Source organism: Mustela nivalis (genome assembly GCF_964662115.1).
Source record: "Mustela nivalis genome assembly, chromosome: X".
Lineage (NCBI taxonomy): Eukaryota > Metazoa > Chordata > Mammalia > Carnivora > Mustelidae > Mustela > Mustela nivalis.
Window position 1 is genome coordinate 107,315,376 of NC_139040.1, and position 22,033 is coordinate 107,337,408.

The 22,033-nt window shown below is 41.5% G+C and overlaps 1 pseudogene across 1 annotated transcript; it reads left to right on the top strand.

The window, feature by feature from the left end:
• Nucleotides 1-20,994: 20,994 nt before the first annotated feature.
• Nucleotides 20,995-21,823, top strand: LOC309855697 (ferritin heavy chain pseudogene; annotated as a pseudogene). Its single transcript has one exon. The product of its transcript is annotated as a ferritin heavy chain pseudogene (transcript).
• Nucleotides 21,824-22,033: the final 210 nt, after the last annotated feature.

Here is a 22,033-nt window from a genome sequence, read left to right on the forward strand (position 1 = left end):
GAAAGCCAGAGAAGTAGTTAGATAAATCAATAAATATGTACAGAGCCCCTACAGTATAAGCAATAGGGTACCAACAAAAAAGAAAAAAACAATATGCCCTCCCCCTGTGAAACCCACAGTCTAGCTGGGAAAAGAAGCAAATATACTATTAGAGAAACTGTGTTAGTTTGTAAAGTGGGATATGTATATCGGGCCCCATGACAGTCCCTAGCAAGAATCCCCACCCCTGCCAAATGTAGGGGTAGGACAGGAGAGAGAAGAAAGAAGCGTCTACATTGAACAAAATAAATAAGTCATGGCCAGGGGGAAAGAGGCCTTTTAGAAACCTAATCCAAGGAAACTATAATCTACCAGGCAAAGGAAGGAATTTGCAGGAAGCCATGCTATTTATAAAGTCAAAAAATTGGAAACAACCCAAATGCTCAACAATAGGGGAGCGATAATAATAGAATATTATGAAGTAGTCTAGATGGAAATAATGAGCACATGTCCATTCATGGAAGTGTGATGTGAAATAGTAAATGAGTAAAGCAGAAGTGGTACATGCTCACTGGGTTTGACTATGTGGAAATACATGTCTTTATAAACAATGGCTGAGACAACTGCGTACCAGCGGAACAAGAATTTCATGTGTCACATTTCCTTTCGGCCCCCTTTCCCCTATTTGATTATGTCACCTTTCTGGCCTGATTTTTGTCTAATGTCTCCTTTTTCCCTGTTATGAAAGCCTTAAAAAGGCACCCAGCAGCCTGGAAATGGGTTTTAAGTCTTCCAGAACCATTCCAGAATTCCTGTTCTCTACTATAACAAGGAAAAATATCGAGATCACCCTGAGGAATGACCAGCATCTTAGACTGAAAGATCTTTGTCTTAGAGGGAGTTGAACATTTGGAGGTGACAGAAAGATATACCTCTTTTAATGAACAAGAGAGCTACAACCTTTTTGGAAAGCCTTCTCAATAACATAGATGAATGGCATTTTTTTCAAGTGCATATTCTTCAATTCAGTAATTCCAATTCTAGGCTATACCTACTGGTATGGTGGCAAATATTTAACAACTAGGTCTCTGGGGAAAAGCCTTGGATTTGTAATGTTTGCCAGTTTCTGTGGTGCAAATACCACTCTCGTGGCCAATGCCAAGTTATCAATGTAACATCGAGAGATAGGAAAACACATGTGTACACAAAGACTTATACACGAATGTTCATAGTAGCATTGTTCGTAGTGGCCAAAACAATCCACATATCCATCCAGTCGTGATACATGCATACAATACAATACTACTCAGCAACAAAGAGCTATGAACTGTTGATACAGGCAACAACATGGATGAATGTTGGGTGAAAGAAAGGGGCAGAATGAAAGTATATACCACATGATTCCTTTTATATACAATTCTAGAAAATGCAAATTATTGTGACAGGAAGCAGATCAGTGATGGTTTGGTGTTGGCAAGGAGCCAGAGGGCGGGACTACAAAGGAGCAAGAGAAAACTTTCAGGGGTGATGGCTTTGTTCGTGATCTTGACTGCGGTGACAGTTTCATGGGGGTATACATACATCAAATCTTACCCATCAGTACACTTAAAATGTATGTAGCTTATTGCGTGTCAATTATCTACAACAGAACTGGTTTTTAAAAAAGGCTAATCAGGGTCTTCTGCACTCCTGTCTCCTCTGATCTCAAGCTTCTCTTGTATCCAGGCTCACTTCCAACAGCGAACACCGCATCTTTTTCAGAAGCCTGCCCTGGGGCTGCCCGAACCCACATTGTTCTACAAAGTGGGTGAAAGTCCCTAGGAGTCCACATCTCCCGCCTCTCCTACTCCTTTGCCCCCAGTCCTCCAAGCAACCTTTAATGCCCGACAAGTACAGGGGTGTAAATACCCAGCTCCCTCACACCTTGGCCTGGATAATTCTGAGGCAGATTGTTAAAACTGGTGAAATGAAATTCCAGATGCTTCTGGTGGTAGTTGATCTAATAATGACCCCAATGAAAGGCTATCTTCTCTTCCTTGTATCACCACTCCACTGCCCTACCCCTGTCCATCACCCAAATAAACTCCATTCACTCTAATCCTTGTCCCAGGGCCAGCATCTGGGAAAGCCCAATTCAGACAGGGTCAAAGCTCTGGTGAGGATTTGCCCCTAGAAATTGGAAGGAGATTGATTTGAGGATTTAGTTTTAAGGTACTTCCCCCTCAGGCCCCTTTGAGTTAAAGTACAGTTTCTAAAGCTAACATCTGGCACAAGTTGGTCACAAAGATGGATGGATAATTAAAAACAAAACATTCAAAGCAGGTCATCATGATGTCTCTTACATTACTGAAAGACAATACTGAAAGAAATACTGAAAGACAATACTGAAAGAGATAGAGCAATTACAGAAAGAGGAGCCACTGATTTAAAATATCAAGATATTTGGGAGTGCTTGGCTGACTCAGTCTGTGGAGTTGCATCAAGAGTGCAACTCTTGATTTCAGGGTCATGGGTTTGAGTCCCACATTGGATGTAGAGGTGATGCAGAAATAAAATCTTTCTTAAAAAAAAAGATATTTGTATAAGTTGGGTCTGGAAAAAAATAAGTGGATTTCCAGGTCCTTCTCTCTGAACTGGTATCTACAGCTAACATTTGTTCTTATCAGGCCCCTCATCTCAGCCAGAAATTGTTCTATGGGCCAGGAATATGGCATTGAAGAAGACAAATATCTTTGCTCCCACAGAACACATGCTCTAACAAACAGACACAGACAACACACATAATAAATATCCACAAAAAATATCAGAGAGTGATAAATTATTTGCAGAGAATTGAAAGTGCGTGAAATGAAGGTAAAGGCTCCTGGTGTGGCTGCTCTCGATTTGGTAGTGTGGTAGATTTGACGACTGCTCTGCAAATATCCTCTCCTGGAGAAGAGTACTTTCCGGCCCCGTTGATGTTGGCCGTGTGAAGTGATCTGGACCATGGGGGAGGGGCCAGTGTGTGAGCTCTGAGCTGGTGCCTTGGAAGCTTCAGAGTTTCTGACTGCTCCCCTGGGAGGCACTCTGAACCCTAGGCTGAGATGTAGAGCAGGGCCGCCCCCATCACCCCACAGGCCTGTGAATCAGAGACTCCTCCTCGTTGTTTTAAGCCACTGAATTTTTAGGTGGTTTGTTAAAAAAGATGATTATAGCAACAGCTGCCTGATCCCCATAGTCAGGGCAGTCTCTCTCAGGAATTGTTTTTTTTTTTAATATTTTTTTTTCTAGAGAGAGAGAGAAGGCACATACGAATGGCAGAAGGGGCAGAGGGAGAGAGAGACAGAGAATCTCCAGCAGAAGGTGCTGAGTGAGGAGTTGATATTTAGGCTGAGATCTGAATGGAGGGTTCATCACAGCTGCCAGTGCTGTGATGAACCCTCCAGGCAGAGAGAACATTAACATGAGCAGAAGGATGCCAAGGTGGGCATTGGCTTGGCATGTTCAGAGAACAGAAAGGCAGCATGTGAGGCTGGACTGGGCAAGAGGCTGAGTGGGAGAGTGAGTGAGATGAGCGTGGAGGGGAATCAAGGGAAGACCAGTGTACAAAGGGATTTGCAGACAAGAATAAGGAACTGGGGGGGTGGCGCCTGGGTGGCTCAGTGGGTTAAGCCTCTGCATTCGGCTCAGGTCATGATCTCAGGATCCTGGGATCGAGTCCCGCATCGGGCTCTCTGCTCAGCAAGGAGCCTGCTTCCTCCTCTCTCTCTCTGCCTGCCTCTCTGCCTACTTGTGATCTCCCTCTGTCAAATAAATAAATAAAATCTTTAAAAAAAAAAAAGAATAAGGAACTTGGTTTTCATTGGAAGTACAGAGGGAAGCCTCTGGATGATTTTAGGCAACATAGTGACACCATCGCATTGATTTTTAAAAGAGACGTCTGGCTGCTGTGCACAGAACCGGTAAAACTGGGGCCATGGCTGCTTTTCTGCTAAACTAGAATGCAGTCTCAGAATCTCCCTCAACACAGAGTTCCCGAACTACTACACAGAGTTAAAATCTATATGCCAACTTACATTCAGGTGGTGATAGACACCTAGATAAAATACATACAAAAAAGAGCTTGGGTTGGGGCGCCTCGGTGGCTCAGTGGGTTAAGGCCTCTGCCTTTGGCTCGGTTCACGATCCCAGGGTCCTGGGATCGAGCCCCACATCAGGCTGTCTGCTTCCCCGTCTCTCTCTGCTTGCCTCTCTGCCTACTTGTGATCTCTGTCTGCCAAAAAAATAAATAAAATCTTTAAAAAAAAAAACAGCTTGTGTACTACTTCATGCATATGTAACAAACCACCCCAAAACTTAATGACTTGAGAAAACAACAGTCATTCATTGATTCACAGATCTGCAACTTGGACAGGGCTTGGTGGGGACAGCTCGTTTCACTATCCCATGCGGAATTAGCCCGGGAGCCTCACTGGGAGGTTGGAGGCCATGCTCAGAGAGCTGCCAAGTTGGGGCTAAATATTGGCCAGGGCCTTTGGTTGTCTTCCATGTGGCCACATGGACTTTCTCACAGCCCAGTGGCTGGGATCTAAGAGCAAGCATTAGGAAGAGGACAAGCCGCAGTGTATAAGTGCTTATTAAGCTTCTGCTTGCATCACATTTGCTAATTTCCCATTGGCCAAAGCTAGTCACGTGGCCAAGCCCCAAGTCAGCATTGAGGGTAGGGTCTGCTCAAGGGCAGGAACACAGGGCGGGAGGAGTGCAATCTGTTGGGGGTCAAGGATGGCACAAAACAAAAGCCACACAAACCGAACTGTAGGTGAACTTTGAAAAGAAACCCATTGATTTTAAGATTTGCTCTCATAGTCAAGGGGAAGAAGGTTTGTGTACTCAAAACAGGTTCATTTTTCAAAATCTCTTAGTTTTAAATAACTGCATAGACTTATTTTCTTTTTAGCACCTATGGCATCCACCTTTTTTTAAATGTATCTCATTCATTCGTGGTTACAAATATATAAAAGTGTAAATACTGTGATATAAAAGGATAGCAGGTCATAACGGGGGTCGTTCATTTTCCTAAGTTAGGAAGCATGAAGGACCAAAACAAAATTCTTAACAGTGTTCCAAGGCCGAATATCAGCCGAAGGTGGGATTTTTCCTTCTTTTCTCTGCAAGCCTCCCATTTCAGTAAATGCAGACTAGATGCCAGCCTCTGCAAGCCTCTGCAGGCTTGTAATGTGATCCTCTGTGACAATACAAGGGAACGTATTTATCTCCCTTCCCTCCCTCTGCCCTCTCTCTACACGTCTACCTCTGCAGTGGCCACCATTTAGCCCGCATCCGACGCAGCGCATTTTACCCGCCAGAACCACACTGACACATTAGAGGAATAGCAGGCAGTGCATTCCATTTTCGACACCTGGATGACTAGGGGTTCGGCTTTAATCTTGCGCGGCATCATGTATTTCTATTGATTCTAAGTACACAAAGAGCGAGAGTCTCTGTAACTGGCCCTACCACTCTTGTGACCGTGAGCTGTTAACAGGAGATAAGCGAAGCAAAGGCTGGCCGACCCCATGTGGCGATTCAAACCCCAATGTAGCTCTTAAATTCTCCCCGAGAGAGAGTCAAGCTAGGACAGTTAAAATTGATCTCCTCTGACTCAGTTGACCATGGGCGAGGATATCTTTCTTCAATATTTTTTTAATATTCCCCGAGGAAAAGAAGTGAGATCACTTGCAGAGAAAACAAGTGAGCTTGGGGGTCCCATGGTTCTCATACCTTGAATTTATTTTGTATTTTTGTAAATTGAAGTATAAGTTACATATCATAAAAGTGCAGATTTTAAATATAGAGCCTGATGAGCCATAACACCTTTGTGACTACCATCCCAATCAACTTATGAGTATTTCCATCATCCTAGAAAGTCCCTGTACATTTCTTTCTCATCAACCCCCCTCCCAGAGGCAGCCACTTTCTAATCTTTATAGCCATAGCTTAGTTTGGCCCATTGTTGAAAACTTTGTCTAAGTGGAAATATATAGTGATCTGTGTGTCTTTACTCAACACAATGTATGTGAGATTCATCCCTGTTGCTGAGTGTATCCGTGGCTTGTTCCTTTTTATTGTTCAGTATTGTCTAATTGTATGAATATACCACAATTTTCTTAACCATACACCATTCATTTGCAGGGTGGGGATATAAATAAGTAAGTAAATAAATAAATAAAAAATGGGTGTGCCAAATCTGGGAGTCAGAGATATTGGATGAGAACTGATGAATTATGAAAAAAGTGCAAACATCTTTAAAAAAAGTCTTCCTATAAAATACAAGATTTTTTTTTTTACTTCATAACCCCTGCTTTAATCTACATCTAAAGAAGAGGAAGAAACAATAAAAATCAAAGGCAAGATCCTACGACTTCAGTCTTCCCTCTTTATTTTGTATTTTGTCCTTTTTGTCTAGCTATTTCTGGAGCCCACGACGAATAATAAATAATGCCCATTGAGTGACCTTCACTTCCCACAAGGGGTGACATAGAGCAACTCTACTTAGGATAAGATCTCTCCTGCAGAATATATTCCAAAGTTTACTGGAATTATGAAAAAGATAGCATGAGGGAGATTAAGAGGTAGAGAGAGAGGAGCGGGACTCTTTCTGCCACTGAGGTTTGACAAGCCTTGGTGACTAGAGCCGCTGCTCATGGCGGCAAGAGAAGAGCTTCCCTTCCGGGCTGTTGCTGTCCTAGGACATTGCAAATGTCTTCCTCAGCAGAGCAGATGATGCTAAGGAGCACAGCCCATCCACCTGTCAGGCCTCTGTGTGTCGCTAGTCCTGACCCATCAGCTAAGTAGCCCCAGAATTCATCATACTCCCTGGTTTTGAGAGGCAGTGGGCTCAGGGGCACCTCCATGCTAGAGAACCTAGAAATTAAAAATGATGGAAATCATTTGCAGTGGTCACCAAATCCTCTCAGGTCACCACTTTCCAGGCATGTGGTGAGGCGGACTTTCTCTGAACCCCTTGAAATCAGAGCATGTGATTTTCCTTGACCAGTGAAATGTTAACCAGAAGTGGCAGGTGTCACTTCCGGTGGAGGATTTAAGAGTCCACACACAATTTGCCATGTTTTGGTTCGACTCTTCTGGTGATCGTGCCTCTGTCAGTCTGGATTTCTCTGCAGCAATCACGAACAGGTCCTCTTTATTGATGCATGGTGGAGATCTAGTGAAAACAGGCCCCAGTGCCTTCCTGACCCCGACAGTTGGTGCCTTCTTAAATTTTGTGCCCTAGGCCCTTCACTTGCCTCACTGGTCCTGAACGAGAATTAAACTCTTCCTGTACTAAGACACTGAGATGGAGGCGGGTGGGTGGCATTGTGACCTAGCTCTCTGCAGCTCACACCCCTGTTCTGGGCTAGAAAGAGGAACAGAGACTCTAGCCCGGGGCCTGGGCTTTCTGTGACCTGGAAGCTCCGGCGCTAGAATCATTTCTGGTTTTGTTCCGAAGTAAGCCACGACATTTGGGAAAATAAAATCATATGAAGTCATCAAATTCAGTGAATTTACAGATATTCTTGTATGTGAGAGGCAAGGCCAGAAGAAAAAAAATGAGCAAGTTATCAAAATAATTAAGATCATCCCAGTGTAGGATGACTGGACATCAATAGAAATTAGTAAGCTAACAGGCTGGTCCAGATTCAGATCAAATGCCCACTGTGCTCTTCTCAGGACTCATTAAAAGTAGTAAAATTCCATGTATAAGCCCCACACAGACAGGCTACAGCTGACCTGCTGGGGTCAAATCAGCCTCTTCACAAACATAGTGATGGCTAGAAGCAGCTCTGCCAACAGAAAACAGAAAGCCCATAACACCCTTTATTATAGTTTGAGATGCCAGCCTACAAGTTTCCATTTGCCTTCCAAATAATCACCTAGTTAAGTACCATGTGGTAAGGAAGCCGGGTTCTTTGGAATCACAAAACTGTGATGAGCTCTCAGACCTTTTCAAAAACATCAAAGTAATTTCCCTGGGCTGCAAACCTTTGGATATACCATATAATTATGATGATTGGCACATCATGTGGCCTTATGTGGGAGATTGCTCAGGTGTTTGGAGAGTGGGCCTAATAAGGCCAAGACAAAGCTTAAGCCCAGGTGGGTCAGTTAGCTTCACACAGAGAAAATCCTTCACAGCCACAAACTACACCCACAATTGCAGTCTCAGGACAAATTCAGTCAAATTAGCCTCAAAGGAGCCTGGATAAGCAATGTCTATAGCTCTCCACAACCCATCAATGCTAATGGAAAAATAAGTCTGAGCACTCCTCTTCTGCTTACATGATCTCCCCGGCGGCCTGGCTACTCACACGCCATCTTTCAGACATGCTCCTCTCTAAAACATTACTACTTTGCAACAGGATAAATACCCACAAAGGTACTTCCTTTTGGCACAGGTCCTGAGCAATTTTTTTTAATTTATTATGAATGTAATTGAGCCCTTTTGCCTGAACTTCAAACTGAGTAGTCACCGTCCTCCAGGGCCTCCTCTCTTGGACATTCTAGAACTCACAGGGCTCAGTTAAAACCAGGTCATTACCTTCTTCCCCCACCACCTGGGCATCCCGCATTGCCAGTGTCCAGAATGGTGAATCAAAGCCTGAAGGCTGGGAGTCCGAAACCTCTCTTTCCCTCATTAGCTGCATCCATCTAAAAAACGTTAGAGATTATCCACCTCAATACCTTTCTAGCCCACCCTTCATCTCCATGTCCCTCACCACCATGCCCCTCTGTGGGGCGACCTTAATGGATGCCTCACCTTCTCCCCCTGGGTTACCACAGAAGTTTCCTGGCTATTCTTTGTGGTGTCATGTCCCTCTAATCTACCTCTCACTCATGCCAGGGTGATCTGAGACAAAAATCTGATTTTGACACTCTTCTGTTTCGAAACGTCCCAAGAACTGCATTGGGTAGAGAATCAATCCTAGAGCTGCGTTCCTAGATTTTCAGATTTCTCTTAAAATACCTGTAGTTCCCTCTTGCATTCACCCACTACCCATCACAAGCTGCTTGTAAGTTCTCTGTACATGCCGTATCTTTTCACTCCTCCATGGCTTTTCTTACGTGGGGTCACTAACTGGAAAGCCCTTCTTTTCAATTCTGCCTGGGGTATATTTACTCATCAGCTCCAATGTCACCTCTCTAACTCTGATGCCATTCCTGAACCTTCTTCCTCCTTTTCCCTCCTGGGGAGGGACCTATTCATTATACTGATAAAACGTTCTGACTCTGTGTGTCAGATATCTTTTGCTACAAATCAACCCCCTTCCCTCACAAAATAGTGGTTTAAGACAACAACTATTTTATTCATTATAATGTTACAATTCTGCGTGTGAATTGTTCTCTTTGTGACGTCAGCTGGGACTGTTGTCATCTGGAATATCTAAAATGGCTCACTCGTGGCTGGCAGTTGGGGTTGGCTGTTGGCTGTTGTCTAGGAACGCTGCCCCTTTTTTCTTTCCTTGTTGCCACTTCTTTGGTCTTCTCCCAGCATGGTGACCGGATGCAGAGGGAGAGTGGAATTCAGAGGGGCAGAGCAAAACTTCTGAGTGGAAAAAAGGAAATTCTTCCCATCCTCTTGGAAGTCCCAGAATGCTGCTTCTACCATATTCTATTGGCCAGGGCAGTCACTGGGGAGGAAAAACAAGTACTAACTCTAAAAGAGGAGCAGCACTCTCGGAACTGGGAGTGAAGGAATAGGTGGGACCATGTTTGGAGACTAGCTACCACACTCTGTTAGTTTGAATTCATTCTATTCCTAAAATTCTGAAAGCCTCCCAAGGATAGGCACTATGTTTTAATCATCTCCTTACCCACAATTTTCTGCACAGATCCTAGAACATGATACTTAGTAGTTTAATACTTATTTGCTGACTCTAGCAATTCAATTCAATCAGATTAAATCAGCCCACAGTTTTTGAGCACCTATTCTGTGACATTCCGTTTTGTTGAGTGCTTCAGAGTTACAGAAAGTGTGTTTGCCCTCCAGGAGGTTATACATCAGGACAACATTGTGCCAAAGGGACACAACACAAAAGGAGATAATTTATAGTTCAAAGCAATTAAAGACAAGCCATCAAGGGGCAGTCCATAATTGATTGCCGTGCTAACTGTATGGGCATCTCTATAGATGGGCAATCTCTATAGATCTTCAGAGGAGGCTGTGTTCACTTCAGACAGAAGAGATTTTAAGTAAAACATGGGGTTTAATCTGAGGCTGAATGTCAACCTATGACCCGTGTTGGGAGACAAATATGATTATAGAAGCAATTATATAGAAATGGGACCACACAGGTTATATTACTTAATGGACCCCCCACACACACACACACAATGTGGTAATCTTTTTTTCAAAAGAATCCTTGCTATAATTTATTACTCTAATAAGTAAATAAATAACATTGGTCAAAAAGTGAGTTCTATATAATTTTTTAAAGTAACTGAGAGAAATGGATAAAACATGGATGGCAGAGATTATTTTACTCACTAAATATCACATGTTTGCAAGTGTTTCCCCTATACTTCTCAGCCTCCTTGAGGCTGGTTTGGGCTAAAGTGCCTATGACTTCAGGTCCAAGGCAATAAAGAGTAAGTGAGAGGTCTCTGCGCTTCCTGTTTCCCTTCTGTACAGCTGGAAGTGAAGAATTCTGAGAAGGTACAACTACAAGGTGAAATGTAGCCTGCATGTAGTGTGGAATGTAGTTAACCATTGTTGAAGAGCCATGAAAGAGGGTTGCGTCACCTGCATCAGATGTGATGTGAGCAAAAAAATAGACATTGTCTTCAGCCATTGAGCTTTTTAGGTTTGGTCTATTACTACAACATAGCTTTCCCTACCCTGACTATGAACACCTGGTGCTTTCTATGAAGGAATTGAATGTCACATAATAAAAATTATTCATCCTCTATTTAGAAAAGATAAGAAGTACAGAAAACTTTCAAAATCCACTTTTGGCTATCTGCAATTGAGGATTGTCCCTTCCTGCCTAGGAGCAAATGCTGAAGAGCTTTCTAAATAGTCAGCTTCTATAATCCCTTGTGTACATTGACTGGACTCACTTTGCAGTGCTGTGCAGAGCACTCTGCAATAGCTCTGATCATGAGCAGTAGAAGGTGAGTGAGGAAAGACAAGGATTAACTTGAAATAAACAACTAATCCTCAAACCTTATTAAGTCAATATTTTTCCCCTAACTAGACTTTTAACACGGCTAATCACAAGGAGAAAATGACTCTCCCTGCTTCCTCCTTCCTATCTCTCTTTCTCATGGGCTTACTAATTAGATGAGTGGTAACCAAAGGGTCAGTCACCTAAGGAAACAAGGGAGCCAGGAGCTAGAGAAATCTACAATCCGTGTAACTAGAGCCTGGATCTTGGGTGGCAGCTTCACTTGGGCTGTTGCTTTGTTGCCTGAGACTGTTGTAGATGAGGTACACTAGTTCCTCTTTATTTCTAGTCTATTTCTTCCAATTATTCTGTGGACTGAAGCAATGTCTAGCTGCATACTGGATTCTGGGTCCTCATGAATTTCTTAGGGTATGCATTAAACCTGAGCCAAAGAATACCCACTCGCTCTTTGGGGTAAATTCCTCTGAAGTAAGCAGTGCCTGCAGAAGGCCCCTCTTGAGAGTGGTCCTACTTCATCCAAGGAGCTCGATCTATAAAAGGGTAATAGATTTTCTTCTTAATTATCTTCCCTGAAGAGAGCCAAGAAAATAAATATCCCAGTCTCCCTCCTCTCCTGCCCTCCCATCTCCTGCCAGCGCCTCCCATTGGCTGAGCCCAACCAGGAGCCAGAGGGCGAGGGAAACATGGATGCAGTCCATACAAGTCAGCCTCCCAGGGCTCAGAGTAAGATGAAAAAAGACAGAGAATAGTACTGGAGAAGTAAATGGAGAATATGTACCACATTGAATAAAACTGGAATGTGACAACTTTAGAGAAAATTTGTAATTAACTGAACGAATATCAGTCATCAGCTTACAGTCATCAGTCATCAGCTTACACCAATACATACAATGAGTACGTTTAAGTTTGGAGGTCTTTGCTTTGTCCTTCAAGATACCAATTCTCCTCTCCCCAAATCCAAAATCAGAACAGTGAAAAAGTGAAGACCAGAAGGAGCACTTGCCTCTTCAGAATACAGTGTATGTAGGTGCTGGACATACCTCATTAGTACCAAACCACACCAAACAGAAGCCACCACTAAATTTTCCTATGGCCTTCACATGAAAAAGATACTCTTTGGTTGAACCATCCAGAATGCCTTAGAGTTTCCCTGCTTTGATCACTAGCTGGAAGGAACCTTCTCTGGAAAAGAGAATTCATGACCCAGTCCCAAATACTCCACACCCTCAGTATCTATGGGTCCCAACACCCCTTTCAAGGGTGTGACTCAGGGAGTACTAAAGTACTGATGAAGGGATCCTTTCTCTGGGCTCTAAAAGTTCATATTCCTACCTCCTTCTAGAGTTAATTTTACCCAGATCATGCATCTCGGCCTCTCAGATCCCCTCAAATCTCTGCTGACTACTTCTCCTGCCTGGAAGCTTTCAACAGTCCCGTGGTTCTCAGCTGCTTCTGGTTCTCTACAGGCCTTTACTGCTCACACCTATTTCTCTATCTTTCCTTAGCATGCACTGGGCCAGCCTCAGCCCCATAGGGGCTACAGTTTCTATGGATGAGGCTCCTCCGGTGGCCAACTGTCTAAATGTCCCCTTCCTCCAACGGTTTGCATAAGTTCTCTGATTTCCCAGAGTACCTTCTGCCTCCTTCTCCTCAGGGATGTTATCATTCCAGTCCATATCCCAGTCAGGAATTCTATGCCTTTAGATCCCAGATATTTTTCTGGAATCATAACTCTGGTGAGCAGCCCAAAAAGTGCTTAATGTACCAAAACAACTCATGTAGGGTACATTATGTTTCTAGTGAGGTGGGGAAGACAATGAGGAACATTCAAGGATAGTTAAAGAAAAAGAAACTAAAATCTCTAGCCAATGTGAGATAATACATGTCAAAGATTTTATTTAAGTCATTAATTAATGAGAAAACCAGTAAGATGTTACAAATGATTCAAAGGACAATTCCAAGAGCCATAGCTATCTAAGCAGGCAATGAGGAATATTGAGATAAATGCAGAAATTGATGCAAAATGAGTCTGAAATAAGTTGCATTCCACCCAACACAACTCACTTGCATGTGGACAAGAATCATTTGCATTATTACTAGTTTTCTGCAATTTACAGAGTAACAAAATAGCTCAAAATCAATGAAAGGTGGAGATAACCATGAATAGTGCTCTATAAAGGACACCCAATAAATGTGGTTTGGTTTTTTATTTGTTGGTTTGGTTTTGTTTGTCAATTTTAAGATATTTCACAATTTTTCCAATTTTAAGGTCTTTCACAATTTTTCCTGATAGGAGAAAGGCCTCTCTTCCTTTTCCATACCAATCTATATCTAGTGCTAACTATTAGAAGCACTGCATGTGAGGTGGGAACAGATGTTTCTGTTTGTGAAGACCAATACATGGGTCCTCCTTAACTCCAAACCTCAGTAAATGCTGTAGACTCAGTGTGTGGTTCCACCCCCCAAATTCACATGTTGAAATCCTACCCCCCAGTGTGATGGTACTAGGAGGTAGGGCTTTTGGGAAGTGATGACATCATGAGAGTGGAGCTCTCATGAATGGGATTAATGCTCCTTATAAAAGAGACTGGAGAGTTCCCTCTACCATGTGGGAATACAGCAAGAAGATGGCCATATGTTTTGCAGAAGAGGGTTCTCACCTGAACCCAGTCATGCTGGCATCCTGATCTTAGACTATCAGTCTTCAGAACAGTAAGAAATAAATTTCTGTTGTTTATAAGCCACCCACTTTATGTACTTTGTTATAGCACCCAAACAGACTAAGACAACAAAGGGTAGATGTCTCCTCCCTTTTAGATAATTGTTACTCAGAGGGTGGTCAGGCATCGCCTGAGAGCTGACTTAGAAATTCAGATTTTTAGCCTCTGTCTAAATCAGAATCAGTATTTTAAATGATTCCAGACCTGGATTCAGGGTGAGGAGAAAAAGATCCTAGACCTAAAGAAATCAAAAGACATCTCATATTTATTTATCAGAAGAATTAATACTATGAAGATTGCAACATACTCCCAAATTATATACAGATCCAATGAAATATCTATCAATATTCCAGCTAGCTTTTTTTGGGAAAGAAATTTGCAAACTCCAGAACAGCCAAAACAATCTTGAAAAAGAAAAATAAAATTGGACAACCCATACTTCTCAATCTCAAAACTTACTACAAAGCTGCAGTAATCAAGACAGTATTATATCAGCATAAGTTCAAATATATAGATCTACAGAATAGAACCTGGAGTCCAGAAATAAACCCATATATCTATGGTCAACTGATTTTTAACAACTGTACAAGACCATCCGATGGGGAAAGAATAGTCTTCTCAAAAAATGGTGCTAGGATAATTAGAAATCCACATGCAAAAGAATGAAGTTAGATTCCTACATTATATCATATCCAAAAATTAATTCAAAATAGATCAGAGACCTAAATGTTCCTAAATGTAAGAGCTAAAACTACAAAACTCTTAGAAGAAAACCTAGGTATAAATTTTTGTGACCATGAATTAAGCAATGGTTTCTTGGATATGACACCAAAAGGACAAGTGACTAAAGAAAAAACCGATAAATTTCATTTCATCATAATTAAGAACTCTTATGCTGCAAAGTACACCATTAAGAAAGTGAAGACAACTCACAGAGAAGGAGAAAATACTTTCAAATAATATATCTGATAAGGGACTTGTATCAAGAATATACAAATTCTTACAATGCTACAATTAAAAGAAAAACAATGCTATTTAAAAATAAGCAATGGATTTGCATAGACATAACTCCTAAGAGTATATACAAATCTTCCTGGGAAGATAGCAGAATAGGAGGATCCTAAACTCACTTTGTCCCACAGTTACACCTAGAAAACACCCATAGCAAGGAAATAAACAAGAAAACAACCTGAAGACAAACAGAACATACTCTCTTTCAAATAAAGAAATAATAATAATAATAATAATAATGAAAAGTAAAAATGCTGAAGAAGCCCACCTTTGAATTTGGAAAGCTCATGGTGCTTCATGGTGAGGGTAGTAGTTCTGGAAAAGCTACTGGGGGTGAGACTAGTGCTAAAGTTGAATGAGCTGATAAATATGAGCCACCAGTCCAAGAATCTGTTTAAAATTAATCATGACAAATACAAAAATCTTATTTGTGATGTTTAAAAAATTAAAATAAGATAACATAGCCAAAAGTGGTGATAAAGAGCAATAGATCATTCAAACAGAAAATCAACAAGGGAACTGTGGCTTTGAATGACACATTGGGCCAGATGAATCTAAGAGATACATTCAGAACATTTCACCTTAAAAACAGCAGGATACACATTCTTTTCAAGTGCACATGGAACATTCTCCAGAGTAGATCATATATTAGGTCACAAAACATATCTCAATAAGTTAAAAAAGACTGAGGTCATTCCATGCATCTGTTCCAACTACAATTCTATGAAACTAGAAGTCAACCACAAGAAAAAAATCTGGAAAGAATACAAATACATGGAGGTTAAATAGCATGCTACTAAAGAACGAATGGGTCAATCAAGAAATTAAAGAGGAAATTTAAAAAACCACATGGAGACAAATGAAAATGAAAACACAATGGTCCAAAGTCTTTGGGATGTGGAAAAGGCTGTTCTAAAAGGGAAGTTTCTGGCAATACAGGCCTATCTCAAGAAGTAAGAAAAATCTCAGATAAACAACTTAATCTTACACCTAAAAAAGCCAGACAAAGAAGAACAAACAAAACCCCAAAAGAGTAGAAGAAAGGAAATAATAAAGATTAGAGCAAAATAAACAAAATAGAAACCAAAAAACCAATAGAACAGATCAATGAAACCAGGAACTGGTTCTTTGAAAAGATAAACCAAATTGATAAAACTTCAGTCAAACTCATAAAAAAAGAGAGAGGACTAAAATAAACAACATCAGATGAAAGATGAGAAATAACGGCTGACACCACAGCACCACAGAAATAAATACAAAGGATTATAAGAGACTATTATAAAAACGTATATGGCAACAGAGTGGACAACCTGGAAGAAATGGATAAATTCCTAGAAACTTATAATCTCCCAAAACTGAAATGGGAAGAAATAGAAAATTTGAACAGACCAATTACCAGCAATGAAACTAAATCAGTAATCAGAAAGTTCCCAAGAAATAAAAGCCTAGGACCAGGTGACATCACAGGTGAATTCTACCAAACTTTTAAAGAACAGTTAATAGCTATTCTTCTCAAACTATTCTAAAAAATAAAGAGGAAAGAAAGCTTCCAAATTCATTCTATGAGGCCAGCATTACTCTGTTACCAAAATCAGATGAAGACACCACAAAACAATAGAAGTGCAGACCAATATTTCTGATCAACATAGATTCAAAAATCCTCAACAAAATACTAGCAAACTGAATGCAACAATACATTTTAAAAAATCATTCATGGGACACCTGCCCTCATTGGCTCTGTTGGTAAGCATCCAGCTCTCGGTTTTGGCTCGGGTCATGAGTTCAAGAAGTAAGAAAAATCTCATGGGATCAAGTCTTGCGTCATGCGTTGGGTAGGTACCCTGTTCAGCACGGAGTCTGCTCAAGATTCTCTCTCACTCTCCTCTGCCCCACCCCTCTCAAATTAATAAAGAAATCTTTAAAAAAATCATTTATCCTATCAAGTGGGACTTATTCCTGGGATGCAAGGGCTGGTTCAATATTCACAAATTAATCAATGTGATACATCACGTCAACATGAGAAAGGATAAAAACAATATGATCATTTCAATAGATGGAGAAAAAACATTAAATAAAGTACACAAGCCATTCATGATAGTAGCCCTCAACAAAGTAAGTTCAGAGGGAATATATCTCAACATCATAAAGGCCACATATGAAAAGCCCACATAGCTAGCATCATATTCAGTGGTGAAAAGCCGAGAGCTTTTCCTCTAAGATCAGGAACAAGACAAGGAACAAAACTTTTATTCAACATAGTGCTGAAACCTCACCAAAAAACTACTAGAACTGATAAATGAATTTAGTAAGCTCACAGGTTACAAAAATCAATATATAGAAATCTATTGCATTCCTATACACTAATAATGAAATACCAGAAGGAGAAATTAAGAAAATAATCCCATTTGCAACTGCACCAAAAATGAGAAAATACCTAGAAACAAATGTAACCAAGGAGAAGAAAGATGTATACTCTGAAATCTATGAAACACTGATGAAAGAAATCAGAGACTAGGGGCACCTGGGTGGCTCAGTTAGGTAAGAATCCAGCCCCTGATTTCAGCTCAGATCTTGATCTCAGGGTCCTGAGTTCAAGCCCTCCATGGGGCCCCACTCTGGGTGTGGAGCTTACATTAAAAAAAGAAAGAAAGAAATCAGAGACAACACAAACAAATGGAATGGTATTCCATGCTAATAGATTGGAAGGACAAATATTGTTAAAATGTCCATACTACCCAAAGCAATCTACATATTTAATGCTGTCCCTATCAAGATACCAAGAGGATTTTTCACAAAACTAGAACAAACAATCCTAAAGTTTGTATGGAACCAAAAAAGACCCCAAACAGCCAAAGCAATCCTGAAATAGAAGAACAAAACTGGAGGTATTGCAATCCCTGATTTCAAGATATACTAGAAAGCTACAGTAACCAAAACAGTATGGTACTGGCACAAAAACAGACATCTAGATCAATGGAACAGAATAACGAGCCCAGAAATAAATCCAGTACTACATGGGCAATTAATCTTCAACAAAGGAAACAAGAATATGCAATGGGAAAAAGATGGTCTCTTCAACAAATGATGCTGGGAAAATTAGTCAGCTACATGCAAAAGAATGAAACTGGACCACTTTTTTGCATCTTGCACCAAAATAAACTCAAAATGGATTAAATACCTAAATGTGAGACCTGAAACCACAAAAATCCCAGAGAGGAACACAGGCAGTAATTTCTCTGACATCAGACATAGCAACATTTTTCTTGATATGTCTCTTGAGGCAAGGGAAACCAGAAAAAACAAACTATAGGGACTACATCAAAATAAAAAGCAAAGTAAAGGAAACAATCAGCAAAACTAAAAGACAACCTACTAAATGGAAGAATATATTTGCAAATAACATATTTGATAAAGAGTTAGTACCACAAATATATAAAGAACGTATACTACTCAACACCAAAAAGCCCCACATGATCCAATTAAGAAGTGGGCAGAAGACATGGTCAGACTTTTTTCCAAAGAAGACTTATAGATAGCCAACAGACACTTGAAAAGATGGTCAACATCAGTGATCATCAGGTAAATACAAATCAAAACCATGATGAGATACCACCTCAAACCTGTCAGAATGGCTAAAATCAAGAATACAATAAAAAACTGTTATTAGTCAGGATGTGGAGAAAGGGAAAAACTCTTGCATTGTTGGTGGGAATGCAAACCGGTGCAACCACTCTGGAAAACATTATGGAGAGTCCTCAAAAAGTTAAAATAGAACTACCCTATGAGCCAGCAATTGCACTACTAAGTATTTATTCAAAAAATATAAACATACTAACTCAAAGAAATGCATGCACCTCAATGTTACATTATTGTTAGAGCAACATTATCTACAAGAGCCAAATTATAGAAACATCAATAATGAATAGATAAAGAAGATGTGATTATATATATATGTATATATATAATATATATACACACACAAAATATTACCCAGCCATTAAAAAGAATGAAATCCTGCCATTTGCAACAACATGGATGGATCTAGAGGGTATAATACTAAGCAAAATAGGTCAGGGAAAGACAAATACCATATGATTTAGGAAACAAAACAAATGAACAAAGGAAAATAAAGAGAGAGCGAGAGAGAGACAAACCAAAAATCAGACTGTGGACTGTAGAGAACAAACAGATGGTTACCAGAGGGAAGGTAGTTTGGGGGGATGGGTGGAACAGGTGAAGGGGATTAAGAGTACACTTAACCATGATGAGCACTGAGCAATGTATAGAATTGTTGAATCACAATATTGTACATGTGAAACTAATATATCAGTGTATGGTAGCTATGCTGGAACTAAGATTTAAAAAAAGAAAAGAGAAAAAGAAGTCACACAAATGGCCAATAAGTACATACAAAGATGCTCAACATGGTTAAAATGCTAAGCAAAATGACAATGTGATACTACTGTACATCCACTAAGATGACTAAAACTAAAAAAAGACACAATAACAGTGTTGGAACCTTCACACATCTTTGGTGGAAATGTAAAATGGTATAGCCACTTTGGAAAATATTTGGCTATTCTTCAAAATATTAAACATAAAGTTGTCCTATGACCTAGCAATTCTACTCCTAGGTATAGTCCTAAGAGAATAAAAATATTTCTATACAAATCCCTGCAAATATTCATAGCAACATTATTCATATCCACAAAATGGAAACAACACAAATGTCCATCAATTGACAAAAGGATAAACAAGTGGGGCATATCCATATTACGGAATAGTATTCCACAATATGGCCTCATCATGGTATCTCATCATGGCCTCAAAAAGGAAGACTAGGAACATTATGCTGAGTATAGAAATCAGATGCAAAAGGTCATATACTGCATGATTTCATTTATTTGAAATGTCCAGAATAGGTAAATCTATAGAGACAGAAAATAGATTAGTGGTAGCCAGGTCTGGGGAGTGACTGCTTATGGGTAGCCAATTTCATTTTGGAGTGATGAGAATGTGAAATCTGATCGTAGTGATGGTTGCACAACCCTATGAATATACTAAAAACTGTGCAAATATTCACTTTCAAAAGGTGAATTTTATAGTATATGAATTAAATCTTAATAGAGTTATTTTATTCTTTTCTAGTGTTGGAGGGTGGAGGGACAGAGCAAGAGGAAGAGAGAATCCTAAACAGGCTGGACCAGCAGTCCAGAGTCTGACCTCACAACCCTGAGATCACAAGTTGAGCTGAAATCAAGAGTTGGGTGCTTAACTAACTGAGCCAACCAGGAACCCATAGATTTTTTTTTTAAAGATTTTATCTCTTTATTTGACATATAGAGAAAGACAGTTAGAGAGGGAACACAAGCAGGTGAAGTGGGAGAGAGAGAAGCAGACTGCCCACTGAGCAGGGAGCCGAATACGGGGCTTGATCCCAGGACTCTGGGATCATGACCTGAGCCAAAGGTAGACGCTTAACTTAACGACTAAGCCACCCAGAGTCCCCTAGAATTGTTATTTTTAAAAATGGCCTCAAAACACCATGCACTAGGGCACCTGGGAGGCCCAGTTGGTTAAGTGGGAGATTCTTGGTTTCTGCTCAGGTTCTGATGTGAGGGTGGTGAGATCAAGCCCCAGGTCCGGCTGGGCACTGAACACAGGTTCTGCTTTAAACTCTCTCTCTGGCCCTCACCACCAACCCACTTATCCACCCCTTGCTCTCTCTCTCTAAAGTAAATCAATATTTTTTTAAAAGATTTTATTTATTTATTTGACAGTGATCACCAGTAGGCAGAGAGGCAGCCAGAGAGAGAGGAGGAGAAGCAGGCTCCCTGCTGAGCAGAGAGTTCCACCTGGGACTCGATTCAGGATCCTGAGATCATGATCTGAGCCGAAGGTAGAGGCCTAACCCACTGAGCCACCCAGGTGCCCCTAAAATAAATCAATCTTTAAAAAAAAAAAAAAAAAAAAAAAGACACTCAGAATTGTCCTTGGCCTTCTGCCTCACTCCGACTCAGAGAGTAACTGAATGTGGCGCCCCGCCCCTCGCCCGCCCCTCCCTGCGTGACCACGCCCTACTCGCCTAACGGATCCAACCTCCCAACGCCAGAGTAACGGACCTCATTCCAGCGCCATCCCGGAGAACACCGCAAGGTTTACTTCTTCACCTAGCTTGAAAGCACACCGCGGACCTGTCGCCACCGCCTTTAACCCCACAGCTTTCATTTTGCACCGCGGTCACCTTCGCCGTGGTGCCCGGGCCGCCAGCCATGGCCACCCCGCTGCTCTCCCAAGTGCGACAGAACTACCACCCCGACTGCGAGGCCGCCGTCAACAGCCAGATCAGCCTGGAGCTCTACGCCTCCTACGTGTACCTGTCCATGGCCTTCTACTTCGACCGCGACGACGTGGCCTTGAAGCACTTCGCCCGCTTCTTCATGCGCCGGTCCCGCAAGGAGACCCAGCACGCCGAGAAGCTGATGGAGCTGCAGAACCAGCGCGGGGGCCGCCTCCGCCTCCGCGACATCAAGAAGCCGGACCGCGACGACTGGGAGGGCGGCCTGAAGGCCATGGAGAGCGCCCTGCACCTGGAGAAGAGCGTGAACCAGAGCCTGCTCGACCTGCACCAGCTGGCCACCGACAAGAACGACGCCCAGCTGTGCGACTTCCTGGAGAGCCACTACCTGCACGAGCAAGTCGAGGCCATCAAAGAGCTGGGGGGCTATGTCACCAGCCTGCGCAAGATGGGGGCCCCCGAAGCCGGCCTGGCAGAGTACCTGTTTGACAAGCTCACCCTGGGCGACAGCGACAAAAAGTACTGAGTTGTGACTGTTTTCCCCATAGCCCCAGGCCGCATGGTGACTTTGCCTGGTCACCATGCTGAGCATGCGTATTGCAGTATTGCCTTTGCAAAAAATTCCAGTTTTTTTCTTCCTGTTCTGCCATAAATAAATAAAGTTGTTTCGTTTCAATAAAGTTATTTGGCTCTTAAATAAATAAAGGTCTCTGATTCGTGTGTGCAAATGTGTCCCCTTTAAAATTTGTAAGCAGGTGTCCAGGAGTCTCTCCACCCACCCAACCCTATCCACATATAGCTCAGGATCTTGAGAGATGGAGGGGGAAGGTATTCCATTGGACCCTGGAAAAAACAAATCA